Source organism: Tyto alba, unplaced genomic scaffold (assembly GCF_018691265.1).
Source record: "Tyto alba isolate M040663 unplaced genomic scaffold, T.alba_DEE_v4.0 Super-Scaffold_20000042, whole genome shotgun sequence".
In the NCBI taxonomy this organism is placed as follows: domain Eukaryota; kingdom Metazoa; phylum Chordata; class Aves; order Strigiformes; family Tytonidae; genus Tyto; species Tyto alba.
Window position 1 is genome coordinate 7,023,577 of NW_024881293.1, and position 18,309 is coordinate 7,041,885.

Here is an 18,309-nt window from a genome sequence, read left to right on the forward strand (position 1 = left end):
TTCCCCTCTGCACAGCGCTGGTGAGGCCACGTCTGGAGTACTGTGTCCAGTTCCATGCTCCCCTGTACTCAAGAGGCATGGAGCTACTGGAGACAGTCCAGAGAAGGGCCACAAAGATGATTAAGCAACTGGAGCAGCTCTCACGTGAGGAGAGACTGGGACGTGTTCAGCCTGAAAAAAGCTCAGAGGGGGATTTTTATCAGTGTGTGCACACTTCTGTATACGCATGTATTTTGAGTGGCTTTATAACGTAGCTTAAAACATAACCAACACTAGGTAAAAACTAATCTCCATGACCATTACAACATTTGAATCTTGGAAGTTTCTTGTATAACACATCCTCCTGCAAGAGTGGCACATAATTTTTTTTTTTTGTTTTGTTTTTTTTATCCAAGGCACTTAACCAGAGATGATTTCAATGAAGGGGAAAAAAAGGAAAAAACCCCAAAACCTACCTAGCAAACATCAATATTACTATTAAGGTAAAACAACAATTTCAAATGAAGTTACTTTGCTGCTCTGGTCTATCTTCTGTATCAACACGTACCCATCTGAACGGGATGCATCCTACACCCAGCGAGGATGGCTGTACGTAGGCAGGCAGCAACTAATTTAGCATGGAGATGCTTCTATTGAGGTACCCAATACTTATCACCACCATAATATACCAACTACATGGTAGAGAATGTCTGTGAAACCAAGAATTGCAAGTTTATTGAAATTATTTCTTACAGTCTACATAGCTGATCATTATCATAGAACAGTATCTCGATGTCCAAGAGATTACACAACCTTTCCAAATCACTGCCAAAAACATGAAATTCCACTTGTGCCACCAGGCAACAGTAATTAGAAGTCTGAAACTTAAAGCTATGCTTCAAGACTATGCTGTATGCAAAAAAGCCCCTATCCTCCATTTGATAAGCTTGGTCCTAACTATTAACATAACTAGCTCTATCAGGCAGCTGGAAACGTGAAGGACGTTTTGATATTTGCATGTATTATGTGCTCTTCCAAGAGTTAATTCTAATTCATACTTCTCTTGTTGAGTACAGATCTGTATTCCAGAAAGCCTAGACTTTGCTGTCACCTCCTACAAGAGCAGCTTTGAAGGACAGCCTATAGAACTATGAAATAGTAATTACAAATTCATAAATCCAAATATGCTCAGGCAAATGGATACAACCCGTTCTCATTTATTTGATACCTTCTTTCTGGCAATCATCTGCTGTGTCTATAATTTCCAGGCACATAAGCTCTGAAAAGCAAGCAATATATTACTAACAGGTTTGCCAAATGGATTACCCTAGTAGGGACAATGCTAGATTGTATAACTCCTTCGAAAACTTACTGAAAACACTTCTGTAGTCAAAGGCTAGCATGGCTGGACTGTTTCTGTGGGAGGTATTGGCTGCTGCTTCTGTTGAAGAATTGCCAAGTTCCCAGCTGAAGCAACCATTGTGCTCAGTAGACATTTTTCCATATATTAGTGTGCAGTACACACAAAACAAGGGAATATCAGGTCGTTAAGTGTTAATGTTCATTATGCAATAGTTACATTAGCTGGTTAAAGAGCTCACAAATTTCCATTTTCAATATAGCATGCAAGCACAAAATAATAATTAAGCTAAAAATACTTGTAACTGAGCAAACAGATTCACAAATGCTTCATTATTACATATAGCTCAATTCTTGAATTACAGGTCCCATTTTAACTAAGCAGCTTTCTACAGGGGTCACCAACGTTAAAACTTCAAGATTTTGTGTGTAAAAAAACCCTGTAGAATACCTGATAATTCAAGATTCTAAAAGAATTACTTTTATTGTGTTTGCTCTGTCCAAAACCAAGTTCTTCTGGTAAATTAAATGCTTCACCTGTTTCCCATGCACAAGATTGAGGAAAATTCATTCAAGCTCTGCTCATGACTTTATATAAAGTTGCAGTACTATTAGGAGGTATGATCTTTAAGATTACAACTGACATGTCCTTCCCCCACTATTTCTAGTAGTAGAAATCTGGAAATGCTTTTTTCCTGGACAAGTCTGTGCACTTTTTCTACTCTGCTTGACGTATCTAGAAGACTTCATTAGAAAAAAAATTCTCTCATAGCTGTGCAGAACACAGGAAAATTGCTGGCTAAAGAACAAAGGTCACTTCTAGGGTCCTTCCAAAGTTCTGGCTACATTCCCTCATCCTGTAACCTTATTCACACAAAACAGCACATGCAACAGGAAAATCCAGATATAACAGATCTCCATGAAACAGCTTCTGACCAGTCAAGACTGCTTCCATCAAACTGCCCTCAATTATGCAGTTAGGACAGCAGTTTTAGCACCTTGGAATCCCCATCCCTACCCGCAAACCAAAAAATCTCCAACCCATCCACCATAAATAGCTGCTAGTATTCAGAAAAAAGAATCATTTAAGCTTTTAATTCAGAAAATTCAGGGGAGAAGCCAGATATTAAGAAACCTAGAAACCTTGCAAGACTTCACAAAGCCCAAATTCAGTAAGATAGTTTCACATTCAAAGCCCCAAATTTGAATTGGTCTCAGAAAAACACTGCATTTTTGTCTCCTGCAAAAGCATTACAGAGTAATTCACAAAAAAGTTAACTACTATGTGCAAATTCCTCTATATGCCAGAGGTTATTACCACACAGTAAAGCAACACAGCATCTACTGAAAACCAGCAAACTCCAGCTATATGTGCATAATCCATCTGCTTTTGCTTGCATGCCTAGATTTTCTAAGACTTGAGGAACTATCACGCCCTACATTTAACAAACATTTGAAAATTAACCTTTTGGATAGTTTACCACTTTTTCAAAATAGAATACTCAGCAGCAGACAACAATGCTTACAATCATGGCAGGGACACGTGCTTGCAATAAGCAGCTCTGTAGTGGAGTAGCCCATCTCCAGCCACCAACAGTGAGCAAACTCAAGCTGTCTTCGTGGAAGATAGCATCCCTATGTTGCCAAAATACTCACATTTCCTGATGCTAATCCCATGACCTACATTTTAAAAAAAAAAAAAAAATTTTACTGATGCAATATTTAAGCATAAAAATCTGGACTGTAACAGGTCACTTCATTAATCCTTTCTAAATGCAGCTGCAAGCTATGTGCATTATTTAAAAAAAAAATCTTAATTCTAGGTATAGCAAAGAATTTATGTAAAAAATTAAAGAACTAATTATTACAAGTTTAACAGATGCCTAAAGGCAAATGCTTAAAACCCGTACTTTTTAAAAAGAGGGGTCTTAGAAGATCTTCGAAGTAGTTCACAAATGGTAGTAACTGTTGCTTCTTTAGTGACCCAAGTCAAAAGATTTCCTAACTACATCTTTTCTGTCTTGCTCTGAACAAAATTCACATGTAAGATCATTCCAACACTTCCTAATAAGTGGCAGGCATAGGAAGCTAACTTAGCTTAAGAAAAATTATTGATATTTAGTATGTTTTTAACCAACTTTTAGTTATTAAGAATATCAAAAGCCAAATCTTTAGGTTGTATTCCTTTGTTCAAAATTATCTATATTACTCCTCGTAAAGAGCAACACACCTGTTGATTAACTGCATCAATTTTATCAAAATGGCCAGTGACTTCTTTGGCTGTCTTTCCTGATCTTACAGTCACAAAAAAAACCCAACCCAAAACAAAGTAACAACAACAAAAAAAAAACAAACCCACACCAAAACACAAACCAAACCAAAGCCTCAGTAAGTCAGGAAAACTTGGAACCTGCTTGTGCATAAATTCCTACCTACATTTATTAGAAAAATAAGTTACTGAAAATGGTCACTTAACAATGTATCCCCTTACCAAAAAACAAGCAATTTTTTTTGTCACATACTACTAGCCACCTCCCTTCAGACTGAAAGACAAAACCCAGGCAGCATTGAGAGACAGTATATTACTATTAATTAACCAACACAGAAATGACTAAGCATTTATTACTAGACACTTCTATCTGCAGAACTGAACAGTTGTTTCTTACTTCAACTGTCATCTTGCATTGCTTCTCTCAACTCTTATCATTAACCTCAAGTTTTCACTGGCATTTTCAATTTATTTGTAAACTGCCCAGAATCTCCATACACCTAAACAGGGCAGAGCACACACGCAACAGGGATATCACAGTCCTACTTTAATACTAACACCACTGGCACACACCATATTTTCTCACTATTTAGAATATTATTGACATGAACAGAGAAGTACCTACAAAGGTATGAACATGTAACCAAATATCACTGCATTCAAACACCTTCTTAGTAACACACAACTAAATTAATGAGCTGTAGAAACAAAAACTGGGTCTTCCTGGCTAAAAAACCCCAACCACTTTGCACTTCAACTGAGAAAACAAATCAAAAAGGTTTTAGTTACCTTCTCACACCCACTAATATGAATAGACTAGGCTTTGTGCCATTTGTCCAGGTATTATTGTTCCTTTTTTTTTTTTTTTTTTTTTTTTACTCAAAATAACCATTTGTATCCCCTTGGAATTATATTCAAGTTGTAATTTTTTTGAGGAAATACATTTTTTGCCATAAGCCATTTAGTATCAGGGATGATTAAGACCTTTACTTCCGAGAAAAAAAACACACATGGCAGGAACTATCTGAAAACCTGCAAGCAATGAGAACAGTTTCATAGTTTGGATTTCAAACTAGTAAAGAGGCAAGAGAAAAAAAATGAGGGTAAAACTATAGCACAAATCAGTCAGATAGGAAGGTTGCCTGGCATGATGCATCATCAGCAATGTGTTTTCAGAGTTGAACAAAATAATGCCCAACACCCAAACTGCCTGAAACAAAACAAACAAAAAAATCCATTATTTCTTCTCCATGGGACCTAAAGTTACCTTACAGTATCAGGATAATATATTTTAGAAAATGTCTAATTTCTCCTCTAGATCAGCTGAATCTATAGGTGGCAGGTTTAGGGCAGTTCGGAATGCAAGCTACATACAGTACAGTTTCTCATAGAAGCTAGAAATGGAAGCACGCTGGTGGAGGGACTGTTTATACATCATCCCAGTGTGACAATTCAGTGACAGAATCATAAAATAGCAAATGAAAACATTACACACCTAAAGATGTATACCTGTTTCTTTTACTAAAAAGACATTAGAAATACATTTACTCAGGTATCAAAACAAGTTTGTAATCCACAATTTAAGAACATGCCCATAGTAAACTGCAATCCTTATTAAAAGCATATTTATTATCAATTCTCATGAAGTTTCCAACGACTGTTTCCTAAAAATCACTTATGGGTACACTAATTTTCCAGTAGGTCTTCAGTTCATCTTCTGTGACTTAAATATGTTCAAGAAAACCTCAAAGACTGATGTAGTTCTCTGTCATGACACTGGCCTGCTCAAGCTCTCCCCCAAATAATCCACAGTAGGTGTCAAGGAGAGCACAGCACGACTGGATCATGTTGCACCGAATTCACAAGCAAATTAATGGCTTGATGCAAAACCTGGTGCAGACGTAGGTGATTACATCACCTCCTGTTACCAAAATCCCTGAAATTACAATAAAATCCATCAAGTGGATCAACTGCCACTGTCTGGGGTTAAAGTATAAGAGAAGAACAAGTATTTTTCAAAAGTCTGAATACTATTTCTCTCATGTATGCTTGCCAAAACCTCTGTATTGGCATGATCTTCTCAAGCTTGTTAAACATGATGTATTGTTTCAGCTATTACCATTACAGTGACATCTGTAGGTATGTTTAGATCTTCTCTATAATATTTATTATATTAGAGAAGGAAATGGGCTACAGGACCACTTACAATACAAAAAACAAACAAAACCAGCAAAATCACACCTGAAAAGTACTAATAAAAAAATTCAGTAAGACTGTGTACATGCGTAAGCACAGAAAATTAGTAGAAATTCCTATTATTGATTTTATTTCCATAAATTTCAGCTCAACTATTTTATCAACAGAAGCTGAATCACCCATTCCATTTTACATATGCCAGCTAGTAAAGAGTCAACTGAGTCAAAGGAGAACCAGCTGCTTCCTATTGACACCCTTTTAAAATATACAACTAACTTTCAGAACACTACATCTAGCAATACTACTTTTTACATCCTTAAAAGTCAGAGCATTTAAATATAAAAGAAATGGCCATTCAAATCGACATACCCTTAACTCTTGAACCAAGGGAGACATTTAAAGATGTATCGGCCTTTTGTGGACAATCTTTACTTCTGGAAAGCATCCCCTTCATGCGTGCCTATAGGAACAGACTTTGAGATATTCACATGCTTACATGTCTCACTGCACTAAGGCCCTCAAAACACTAATGAAGAACACATTATGTTTCCAGAAGCAGCAAGATAATTTATGTTCTATCATTTACCACACAGATCAAAAATTCCACCCAAAATGTCTTTCATTGTTAGGACTGAACCCTGAAAGAATACTTCAGTAATGTGGATTCCTCCTTCTGCTTTGACTTAGAATGACTTTGAGAAAGTAAGCAAGCTTTACTGTATTAAGCTTTTACAAAAATAAAAATAATAATTTAAAAATCCAACAGAAGCAGAGGTACCCCATCTTAGATGCAGATTGGACTAGACTTGATAACTACCTTCTGACCATGACCACTATCACATCCTGCCTCAACAAAAATATGTTAAAGACATTTGAACAAACTGACTGCTCTCTTTGTGACTCTGCTACACAGACTGTACAAAACAACCTCAGAGATCACCTAAAAGAAAAATATTAATTCTTTACAACTATGTTAAAGATCTTATCCAAGCACTGTTAGAAAGAAGTTAAGCTACACCATGAAATAATTGCTTTCCAGCACCAGTCTGAAGCCAGACATTACTTCAGTGGACCTTAAAAAATCAACAAAATCTACTATATGCATATAGCAGATAAAAGAACACTCAGTCAAGATTAAAGTTTTGCATGACTTCTCTAATCTTTTACTCAGAATAGACTGAGCAATACTTTGTTCTTTAACCCCACAATCAACATAACTGATCTTTAATCAATGTGCAAGAAGTTCCATTAGTTTTGATATCAATGACTTATACCCCCACTAGCGCAATGATTTCTCCCGGCAATTGCTGTATTTTTATGTGTACTGTTGATACAAAATCAGTTAAGACACAGAAGAACAAGAAAAGCTAGGTTGACAGACTGAAAACTAGAGTAACACAGGAGTCTGTGAAGCCATTAGACTGAGAAGTGGTGTTTGGGAACAGACAATGCAACAATGCTTAATGCTGATACCAAAGGTAAACTTCAAGTACAACCCAGGGACACCAGCAGGACATAGAGCACAAAGGTACAACAGGAAATACTTGCTTTCACCCTTGGACATTCTTCTTTCCTTAGCACTGCATTAACCCTCTTAAAACTCCTGGCATTAGTCTATGACTAGCAGTTGTATTCTTCTAAATAGTATGCATCTGGTTAGGTGATCAAAACAAAGAGGAAAATATGCTAAAAAGAAAACAAGTAAAGTCCTACTAGGGTTTAGAGGCAGGGTGGGAATTAACCAAGACAGTCAAAACTGAAAACATCAGAAGACAATCCCAATTATTTTACGGAAAAAAAAACATATGTGCAAAGTCAAGTTAAAAAAGCAAAGTCTGTTTAACAAAGCCAGCAGCCAGTAAGGCTAGTTGCAAATTGCAGCTCTTAGGGTTCTGCACCGATTTCCTTGATCCTCTGCACACCCCCTTTATACCGGCACGGCTTCATGTTTATTTGGAGCTCCTAGAAACTATTGTTCTGCAAAATTATGTGCATTTTTGAGAGGAGAGTGGTTTTGAGTTTGTTTTTAAAACAGAATACACACTAACTGCAGTAGACAATATATTAACTTGGTCCTTTAAAAATAGAAGGGGAGAGAGCTTTGAAGAGAGGCCACTTCCACCTTACATAAAATATTAATTATTCCCATTTGGGAAATCACAGTTATTGTTGTTTCCAAATCCAGCTTCGACCTCAGCTTGTTTTTATGAGTTTGTTCATCTTCTGTAGGAGCCAAGCTGCTCATGAACTAGAAGCGGAACTATCACAGTTTTGTAGCACAGTCCATGGTAATAAACTATTTGCCCATCTTGGTTTCCTTTAAATGCTAAATTGTGAACTTGCAAGGCAGCTGCTGAACAGCAGATGTCTATGCCACCTTTTATGACAGAGGGCACCAATAACTGGCTTCCCCAGAGCAAGCCTTTCTGTGTTTAATTCACAACAGCAAGGGTATGGAACAAAAAAAGGTACTACAGGATAAATTAGACCAAAAAATCAAAATGAAATTTTATCTTGAAGTCTCCATGGTACATATCCAGATAAACAGGCAGACACTGCTAGCTAGGTGACACAGTTTAACATCCCCTATTATCTCATGAAAATCTCTTCAAATGCTTTATATTTGATCCTCAGGATAGCAAACAAAAAGTGGATTGTCCAATGCCTGATTTCATGAGTTCCATCTTCTACTATGAGTTAAAGGGAAAAGAGTCTGACTAGAAGCAAACAGGAAGATTACTGAGCATCTTCTCACATCTAAAGACTTGCCTAAGACTTCCAAAATTAAGAACTTCATGCTATCTTCAAAGTTTTTGAGTTTACAGTGTTTTTAACATGTTTTCTCCTTTTCTTCAAGATACTGTACTCCATTTGATTATAAAGATACAGTTTTTCTCTTTTTGAAATCTTTACATAATTGAATCTTGGATACCCTGAATTCCTAGTATGTCAAATTCTAGACTAATGAGATACTTGGAATAATCAGATACCGAAGTACTTGCACCTGTGAACTACTGGCCCAGATATTAAAGCCCCAAATGCTGGTTCTGCACAAGTTTCACCTCCCTCATATATCATCAATGAATGTTTTTGTAGGACAAACTGAGGTATTTCCTGAAATGCTGAAGCTTCATCTATTATCTTTAGACACAAGAATAAAGGAAGAAAATAAGTTGAACCAATTTGACTTCACTGTCCAGAGTTCCTATGATATTTTCATACATGAAAAAACATTTCCCCAACTTCTCAAGCATCTCTTAAAGACACACTACTTTGACAGGATTTAAAATGTTAAACAGTTCCTGTTCAGTATTACTTAATTTTCTTTTACGTACAGTCTTTTAATCAAAGTCCTGTATGTTAACTTCTACAGTAAACTTTCAGGCACTAGCCAGATAATATCTGACAACTTGTAGTGAAATCCAGGACTTAGTAACCTGAAACACAACTAAATTGCCATAAGCATCAAGCAAACCATTCTTGATCTTTGTACAGACAACAGCACCTTTGTTAAACAGACAGCAGAGTATCTTCAGTATTTTACCACTTCAGAAAGAATGTGCAACAGGAATATCAAACATACATTCCAACAAAGAGAGCTCTTTAATTAGTACAGTATAATCTTATTTTGAGTACCAAAGGTTTCAGCAGACTATCACATCTACTTTGTTTTTCTAGACAAACAGAAAAAATTACCACAGCATCCTCCAAACACATTTGTTAGGCTTTCTGAAGCAAGCAGTTTTGGCAGCTAAACAGGAAAAATCCAAGAGGACCATGAACAGATTTCTTCTCAGCATCCTGAAGCACACATAGGCCAACTCTGCTGAGCGCTATTCCTTCATTTACTGGAAATAAAATGTATCTTAAATTTTCTATTATGCAGTTATAACTCATGATATTTTATATACTGAAACCTAAGTTGTTTGTATTTTGAGATTCAATCATTGCTACATTCAATATGTACTTTGAACCACTTGGTGTTAACTAAGATGTATCAGCTTAGTCTAATTAAACTTAAATGGAACAGAACTTTACATATACGGCAAAACAAGACTTACTGCACTAATTTTCTCCACAAAGATCTTACTAGAAAATATTATTATTGCACATATTATCAAACCAAGAAATAAGTTTGGAGACTTCTGGACAATGCTGCTTATGGAGTGAACATTTCTGCCTGGCCTTACAAATTTCACTACTGAGGATAACTAAGTATTAACTTTTAAGATCTCTGCATCAACAGAACATGCACATTCATACCATCTTCTGTACACTTTTAACCTTGGAGCTTTGATCTACCTCCTACCCCTCAATTGTTTTGATAAACCCTCCAAACACCTACATAAATCCAAAGAGTTGGTCTGAATACAAAGTGTTCTGATTTTAGAAGAGAGTATACTAGGGCAGTTCCATTCCTCTAATTCCAGAAGAAAGCCACATTCCCCACCAATTACAGAAGGGTAGCAACACCTCCAGCACTAGCTTGCAAGGCACAACATCTGGACAGATACAAGCATTCCGCATAATCTCCAAAAAGATTTGTAAACTCGACAGCCAGCTCAGTAACCCTCTGCAAAAAAAGTTGAGTAAAATACACCGTGTTACCACAGATGTCCCAATGAGAAAGTCCTTACGGTAAAGCATACACCATTAATACTGGGCACATATATTTCAGTTTCCACAAAGTTAAACCAATTTTCAAGTGCACAACTAAAAACTCTTCTGTCAGAGCAGCCTTGGAAATTTGTTTTGACATTTCACGGAATAAACCAAAACCCACTCAGCTTGTTGACCTTCATGGTTTTGCAAATAATCTTAGATAACCTCTATTTATTGACAGATTTCAGTAAGTCCCAAAATGTCAGGATGAACAAAAAGCACATGTTACTGAACACGCTCTTAAGATGGTTCCCTAAATCTAGCTCAAGATGGCAAGAAGGCCACAAAAGCAGTTAAGAAAATAAAGATGCATAGAATTAACAGCTCACCTGCAATAGTTAAGCAGATTTCTTTCTTACAAAGAAAGAAAATAACTGGCACCAGCTGTTGTAATTAAGCCTACTGTAACAGAAGAAAAAGCAAGCCACAGAAGTAAGGCACTGCTTTCCTGTCAGTGATGTCAACTTTGTGGGTGTTTGCCTTTCTAAAAGTCATGTAGAAAGCCTTGCAAAATTTCTTATTTAGTCCCCCACATTGAATACAGTGTGATTTTGTAATAAGGATGAGTAAAATCATCACTGATACTTGAACTGGTGAAATATTCACAACTACCTTGATAGATGGCATGCAGGAGTTTCCAGAGAGAAGTATTTTGGGTTGACTTTTTTCTCGCCCCCTTTGCTAGGGGGAAAAAAAGAAAGAGCTTAAAATAGTGACAAAAAACTTCACATAATTTTTTGTAGCTTTATGTGATGTGGTCCTTTATGAAAAACTATCTAATCCATCTAATTACAGATAATGAATATTTTCTTTTTGGGGAGTGCTGGTAGGCATTACTGCAGTTTTCAAGACAACATCAAAACTATTCTCATCTGAGAACATGATAAACATAACTGGTAGAAAATTGAAGGCAAACCTTCCTCAGACCAGTGTAGGAACACACAGAAAAAAATATTTAGCTATCTACAATTCAATTAATCCTTGTAATACACAGAACGTATTTCTTTTGTATACATACAACCTTTAGAAACTGAAGTGATTTAACAGGCTGAAATTCTACTTATTCAATAAAAATACATATTTTTAATGAAGAAGTTTCATGCAAACTGCTTACAGAAATTAACTACCTTTCACATTAAAATGGCAACTCTATTTTTAATCACTCTACCTTCACCTGCTACTAATTTTTCCCCTTATCAAGTTCTAAATACTATCTATGAAAAAAATTTGAAGTTTTAGCCTAACTTTACAGAGATATCTCATATTTTGTCTCCTTTAAGTTCCCTCAGATCACCTTCTTCAGGTCTTCAGCCTCATTTTCAGTTATCGGTTATTAGGATTCCAAAACAGACACATCACAGGAAGATCAAATTTGAACCCTTCAGTCCCACCAAAGAGAAAAATAGCTATAGCTGTTCTCTTCATAAGTCTGTGACAAGTGACAGAAATACCTTGTTTTCAACTATTTTTAAGTCAAAAATATTTAGAAAAAAATATTTTTAAAAACAAGTCTACCCAAGTACTGAAGTCAGTACAGAATCTCAGAGATCTTGATATTAACCTACAGATCCTGCTTGCCCACAAGCCATACAGGGCTAACACTCATAAGCAAGTTCCCAACATTAGCTGACCCACCACGAATCACCTATATCCACCCTCAGCCTAAACGGACTTCGAGATACAGGGATTACTTTGGTCCCACATGAAAAAGGGGCAATGCTTATTTGAATAACCTTGCATTTATCTTAAGAGTGCAGGCATGGATAATAGCTGACAGAGGGTAACCTATTCATTAACCCCAAGCCAGGTCTTCTGAACATCTCCAACATCTTCTACAGCATTCCTATTTTAAACCTGTTATAGTTACTTGTATTGGATTTTAAGATGACTTAAATCCAGCAACATCTAAACAACTGAAGTATTTGCTTTGTAACTGCTTTTTCAAGCACTTACTCCTGTGTTCTGTCATATTCCTCCCTGCAATCAATTAAAATACCAATAACCAGGTCAACGCATAATATTTGGTATGGAATCCTTATTGTCTACCACTGTAAAATTTTGAAAACCAACCAACTGAGCGTTCAGGCCAGAGCTGACAATCCTGGACAGAATTTAAAGTTATGATTTCCAAGACTCCCTATAAATTACACTTCCATGATGTCCCCAAAAATATTTTTTTGGCTTACACACACACATTACCATGTAGGCATCTAATTACAGCATCCCCAGTAACACTGAGTGTAAGATATACATAGCAAGCGACACCATATCTTAGCTGTTGCCAGATGGCATGCATGAATATTGTCATGTCATTACTCTCTAGCTGAGTTTGGGAAAGAAGATTCCTGGATGTCTAAGAATATACTGGGCAAGGCAAGCGTTACCCCCTGTACCTAGTACGCTCAAGGTTCCAACTGCAGTCTTGTAGACAAGCAGAGGTATTTCATGGTATTTCAAGAGACTAACAAATCATAGCACATTCTATACCACTTTAATAAATGCAATGGACACAAGCTTTTAATACAACTCAATATATTAATTGTCAAAAACACATTTTAGAAGGTCAGCTGTTAAAAACAGGCCAAGAACTTCTGGTCTTTATCCTCCCAAAACTACTTTTAAATGCGTATTTTTATTTAACGGCTAACCATCTCCGCTCTCTCTACCTAGAGGTCTTCTAGTGGTTTAATAAAAATGCAGTATTCTGCTTCAAAACTTATTTTGGAGTGTCCATATTTTTGTACTAGGAAGCCTTCCACAGTAATTTACATTGATTATTTTGGCACCTAAAGTAAAGGTACTGTTCATAGCCAGCTCAAAGCTTTTAAAAACCTCTTAATGTTCTGCTGAACTACCAGTTGGCTCAAGTATCTATGGATTCTGCATATATTTCTCTTTGGTGAAAAACAAATCCATGCACACAAAATCCCCAGCATACTAGACACCCTGTGAAGAAATAATAAATTGAGATACTATGTTAAATAGAAACATAGGGGCTTGGGGGTATTTTTGTTTTTTATCATGACCTAGACTAACACTAGTTTCAACATTATCAGTGGGGAGAAAAAAAAAAAACATTTTGAATGGCATACGTATTCTTTTTAGTCTGTACTTTGAACAATCAAGCAACCCCCTTAAAAAAATTTCCACTTTATCTTCAATCACATGCTTAAGAAACATTTCATTAACACAAGCTAGTTGCTTTCAAGGTTATACATTTTCTCCCAACATAACCAGGAAAATACTGTATAAAACAAAAATGCTAGCATGAACATAGGCATTAGAAACTCTAAAGGTGACCCACCTAAGCATAATCCAACCACTCGAATGCATGCTTTCTCATTTCAACCTCCTAGTAACAAACTATCACTAAATGCAATTATTGAAACAATACGGTATGCCATATGGCTAAAACTGGATATTAAAATTGAGAATATCAATTACCAATCCACTAACGCTGAGAGCCAAAATCCATGGACAGTAAGAATTTAATCCAATTCAGCGACTAAAACATGAGCTGAGCCCAACATACAGGAGACAAATCTATTGATGGTTTCACAGAAAGCAAGCAACTCCATTTTTTTTTTATTGCAACAACTACAAAACTAGCTAAATGTAACACTTCTTTAACATTCCTAACTACAGCAACAGGCATCATAAGAATCTACAAGAGCAACACAAGTTTCATATGAACTGGCACCTTGTTTCACACTGATTGAGAAATCTTAACTAAGTAACTATTTAAGAAGAAACAGTTATAGCTGTTTTCCACATGACCAAATTGACGCCTGCAAAGCACTAGGAAGTTATTACCCACTTCAGCCAGCAACATCTTGCTCAATTTCAGAAAAAGGCATCCTACAAAGATACATATTTCTACTATAATTAAAAGATCCTGAAGGTAATTGCATTAATTGAAGGATTCTCTTATTCTATTAGTTTAATGGTTCTTGTTCTACAGTTTTTAATAGCTGTATTTATTCTTGGATATAAAGAAAAATGTTACACAAAATACTACACATTTCCTAATTATATAGCTGTATTGGTTACTTACACAGCAAGAATTGTCATTAAATCTAAACACAACATTTTCAGATTGCCATGAGGTATGGAAGTGATTTAAAAACTCTTTTGCTAAGATTTACTGTGGAATCCTAACTTCATATGTTGCTGAAGATTTCATGGTAGGATGCTTGCTACATACTGATTTAGCAGCTGCAAGGACTCAACAAGGATAAATGCAATTTATCTTACCCAATACAGAAACCCACATCACCCCACTCCTTTCTGATCCTGTACTGAAAGGCCAAAGTAGTAGTACCAAAAAAACCTGCATAAATAGTTTCAAGTTCAACAGCACATTAAAAGTACCATCAAATGGAACTACTAGTTTACGGAACAAGTATTCTTGATTTTAAAAAATTTGTTCTTGACATACTAGAGGCGTAAAATGTATTTAGCTAATTTCAGCTTTTTTTGGGAGTGGGGGAAACCACAAACAGAAGCCTTAACTGCAAATTAGCTCTTCTGCTTCCTAGCTTCCTTCTGTATGAACTACAGCTGGGCTATTACAATAAACTAACAAACAACTGATTATACATTAAGTCATAGATAAACACTACTAAAAAGGTTGATAATTACCAAATGTTTGGAGGTCATTTGAATACATAAGACATAACAAGCATTTCTTATTTTTCTTGCTGGGAAGTGTATTATTTTAAGCCTGAGTCCAGTATATCAATTATTAACCAAGCTATTTTATTTAAGCTACCAAGGTTAAGAAGCTTGGCACTATCGTGAAATATCATAAAAGTTACAAACTGAAAGTCCAAGATACTAAAAGGCTTTAGAATTTGTAATGTCCTATTTTAAGATACAGTACTTAGCAGACACAGAACCATTTTAATATCCCCCAAACCTTTCTTATTCTTTCCCATAAAAAGAACAGTTACCTAGAATATGACAACAATTTGGGTCAAAAGCAGTTTAAAAGCCTCCACAAATTGTTAGCATTCTGAAGCAGATGGGAGACTTCTGTATTGTAGAGAGATAACTGTCTCCACAGGGTCTGATGATTACCTGGCTAGTAGAGAACCAGCAACAGTACACAGCCCCAGCAAAGTCTTTGTATACCTGTGCTCTAGGTTTAAAATACTGTTTTTCAGCAACAGGCTTAATAAAAGCCAAGAACATTTTGGTGGTATTAAGCAGGCACTGCAAGGTAAAAAAGAAAATCATGTCACCCCTTTATCCAGTAAGAACCTATGTGAATATTTCAATTAAACTATTTACTCCTCCCACCTAGTTCCTATCCGGAGAAGCTCACAAAAATGAAGAAAAAACCCCACAGATTTCTTGCAACAATCTTTTGAATGCTCCTCCTACTCCCACCCCAAACAAGAAGAAAGCAAAGAGAATGAGAAAGTAAATCTAAAACACAATTACGAAATAAGATCTAGTTTGGCAAAGCTGTGGTGAGGAGGAGTTGAAAAATGAGAGCTGCCTTGCTGCAAACGCCATCTTGTTGCAGCTATTGGGCCCAGGCACAGAGAGATCCATTCATTCACAGCAAAAAGAAAATCAAACACACACCCTGGCTAATCTACAGCCACTAAAACAACTACACTATTATCACCCCTTCGCTTTCTCCTCTCCTGAAGCACACAAGGAAAAAAAATAAACTCAGATATATTACATTTAGAACAAATCTAGATCTTAATATTTTTGTTTTCTCACATATATTTCACATACACACCGACAGCACTTTGTCTTGATTCACATCCTTGTATTTAGCAGATCAGCTTAAAATATGGGATAAATCTCTCACGATGTGATGAGGATATTTTACAGCAGCAAAATGTTTAATTTTTCAGTCTTAAATCACCTCTCCCAAGTTGAGTCAACTATTCTCAAAAGCTGTTTCAATAACCACTTAAGCCTTACATTTACAGTCCTTTCCTCCTATTTTCTACCGTGGAGACAATACATAATAACGTGGCAGTCGGCATCCTAGAAAGGATGCCTTATTGAAAATAACGAGTTCCAGCCATGATTTCGGTAGAGAAAAATGAAATATTACATTCGTTAAAATTTCAGTTGATCTTCAGGAATGATAAATTGACATATTACAACAACCTCTATATCATCCTGATTTTCTTCTGGACAAGGGTTTGTTTTGTTTTGTTTTTTTTTAATAAAGCGCCTCGCCTCTTTCATATTTACATACAAGACTTTACACTTCTTAATTTCCCACAAAGCTGTAGAAATAAAAAACCGATACCTTAAATATCCCTTGTATGGATAAAAAAAAAAATAATAAAATACTGAAATCCTTTCAATAATAAACTGGGAATGGCAATAATATTTTTAACAGCAACTCCAAGAAGAAAACTCCATTTTTCTATTGTAGCAAACACCCTCCATGATCTTCGTTATTGCTGCTACGGACACACAAAAATATGCAGCACCGTAATACATGAGGGAACAAGAAATATGCGGTCTAAATCCATCCTCGGTTCTGATTTTAAAGAGAACAAAACCTTCTCTACCCCTCCCTCCCCCAGAATACACAGCATGAACCCAATCTGCGAGCCCTTTGCTGGATTGGGGGCTGCTGGAAGCAGTCTTACCCTGTTTGTCTCACCCCCGTCTCCTCTTAATCAGTTTTCCACCATTACAGCAGACACACCATTGCTTTTTCCTTGAATCTCTCTCCAAATATTCCCTCTGCCGGCTGGATCGCTCGGGAAACTCGCCTTTTGTATCTTAACGCGTACACGAAAACACCTCAAACCGTCTAACAGAGACCACTACAGCGTAATTATAATTAAAAATGGAACCCCGCAAGATCCAAGGTCTCCTCCCTTTTCGCCTTAAAGCCTTCAAGAGAGGATCAGTCCCACCCCCACATTTTTCTCCTCCTCCTCTTCCTCCAGCTACAAACACACTTCTTTTTTAGGGGAAGCTCGAGCACCGAGGAGGTGGGGATGCGCGGGGGAGGGGGGCTATTTCCAACCCCGCCATACTAAGAGGTGGACAAACCATGAGCCGCCCTTTCTCTCCTGCGGGGGCCGTGAAGAACGGGTGGGCGAGGAGGAGGAGGGCACCGGCGCGGCGGGAGCCGGGGAGCGGGGGGGTGGCGGGGAGCCCAACCCGGTGAACTGAGGGAGCGGCGGAAGGGGAGGACGAAGGGAAAAGGAGAAGTGCGGCAGCGAGGAGGAGGAAGAGCGGGGGAGGGGGAGCGGGGGACGGGCGCAGCCGCGCAAAGGAAGAAGGAACCGGGGTTGAGGGGGGAGCCGGGGCCGCCGCCGGCGGGAAGATGGCCTCAGGGTGGGGCCGGGACGGGGGCTCGGCGAGCCAGGCGGTGGCGGGAAAGCGATGAGGATTTTTGTGAGATTTCCCCCCACACACACGTACACACCCCCCCGCCCGCCCTCTCTCCCCTCAGACGGTTACCTGCCCTTCCGGCCGCTGCTCATTAACCGGGCCGGCGCGTCCGTCGCCCGCGGCTCCTGCCCGCGTCCCGCCGGCCTGGGGAGGGGGGCGGAGAAGGAGGAGGACGCGGAGGAGGAGGGGAGCCGCCCGCGCCTCTGCCCGGCTGGTCCCGGGGACGCCGGGGAGCCGAATCGGAAGGAAAAAGAGAGCGGAGGAACGAGGGAGGTGTCGCTGGGTCTTGACTCCTCCTCACGCGTCGGGTGCCCGCTCAGCTCCCCACAGCCATCGGGAAGCCAGAGCTTGGGCGCGGTTCAACCTTCTCCTTCCTCCCCGCCACCACCGCCGCCTCCACCCTCCTCCTCCTCCCTCTCCGCCCCGCCCGTGCTGCCCGGCCGGGAAACCCCGGCTCG

At 38.1% G+C, this 18,309-nt stretch overlaps 1 protein-coding gene across 3 annotated transcripts in view; it reads right to left on the reverse strand.

Moving 5' to 3' along the window:
- Positions 1-18,247, reverse strand: part of GNB1 (G protein subunit beta 1) — a 45,915-nt gene extending 27,668 nt beyond the window's left edge. For 2 of the 3 annotated variants that reach the window (XM_042794314.1, XM_042794313.1), the window contains exon 1: positions 17,921-18,247. The gene's annotated coding sequence lies outside the window, so the exon portion shown is untranslated. Of the gene's footprint in view, positions 1-17,094; positions 17,117-17,920 lie in introns of those variants that run through there. The other variant, XM_033007489.2, reaches the window with a different exon arrangement.
- Positions 18,248-18,309: the final 62 nt, after the last annotated feature.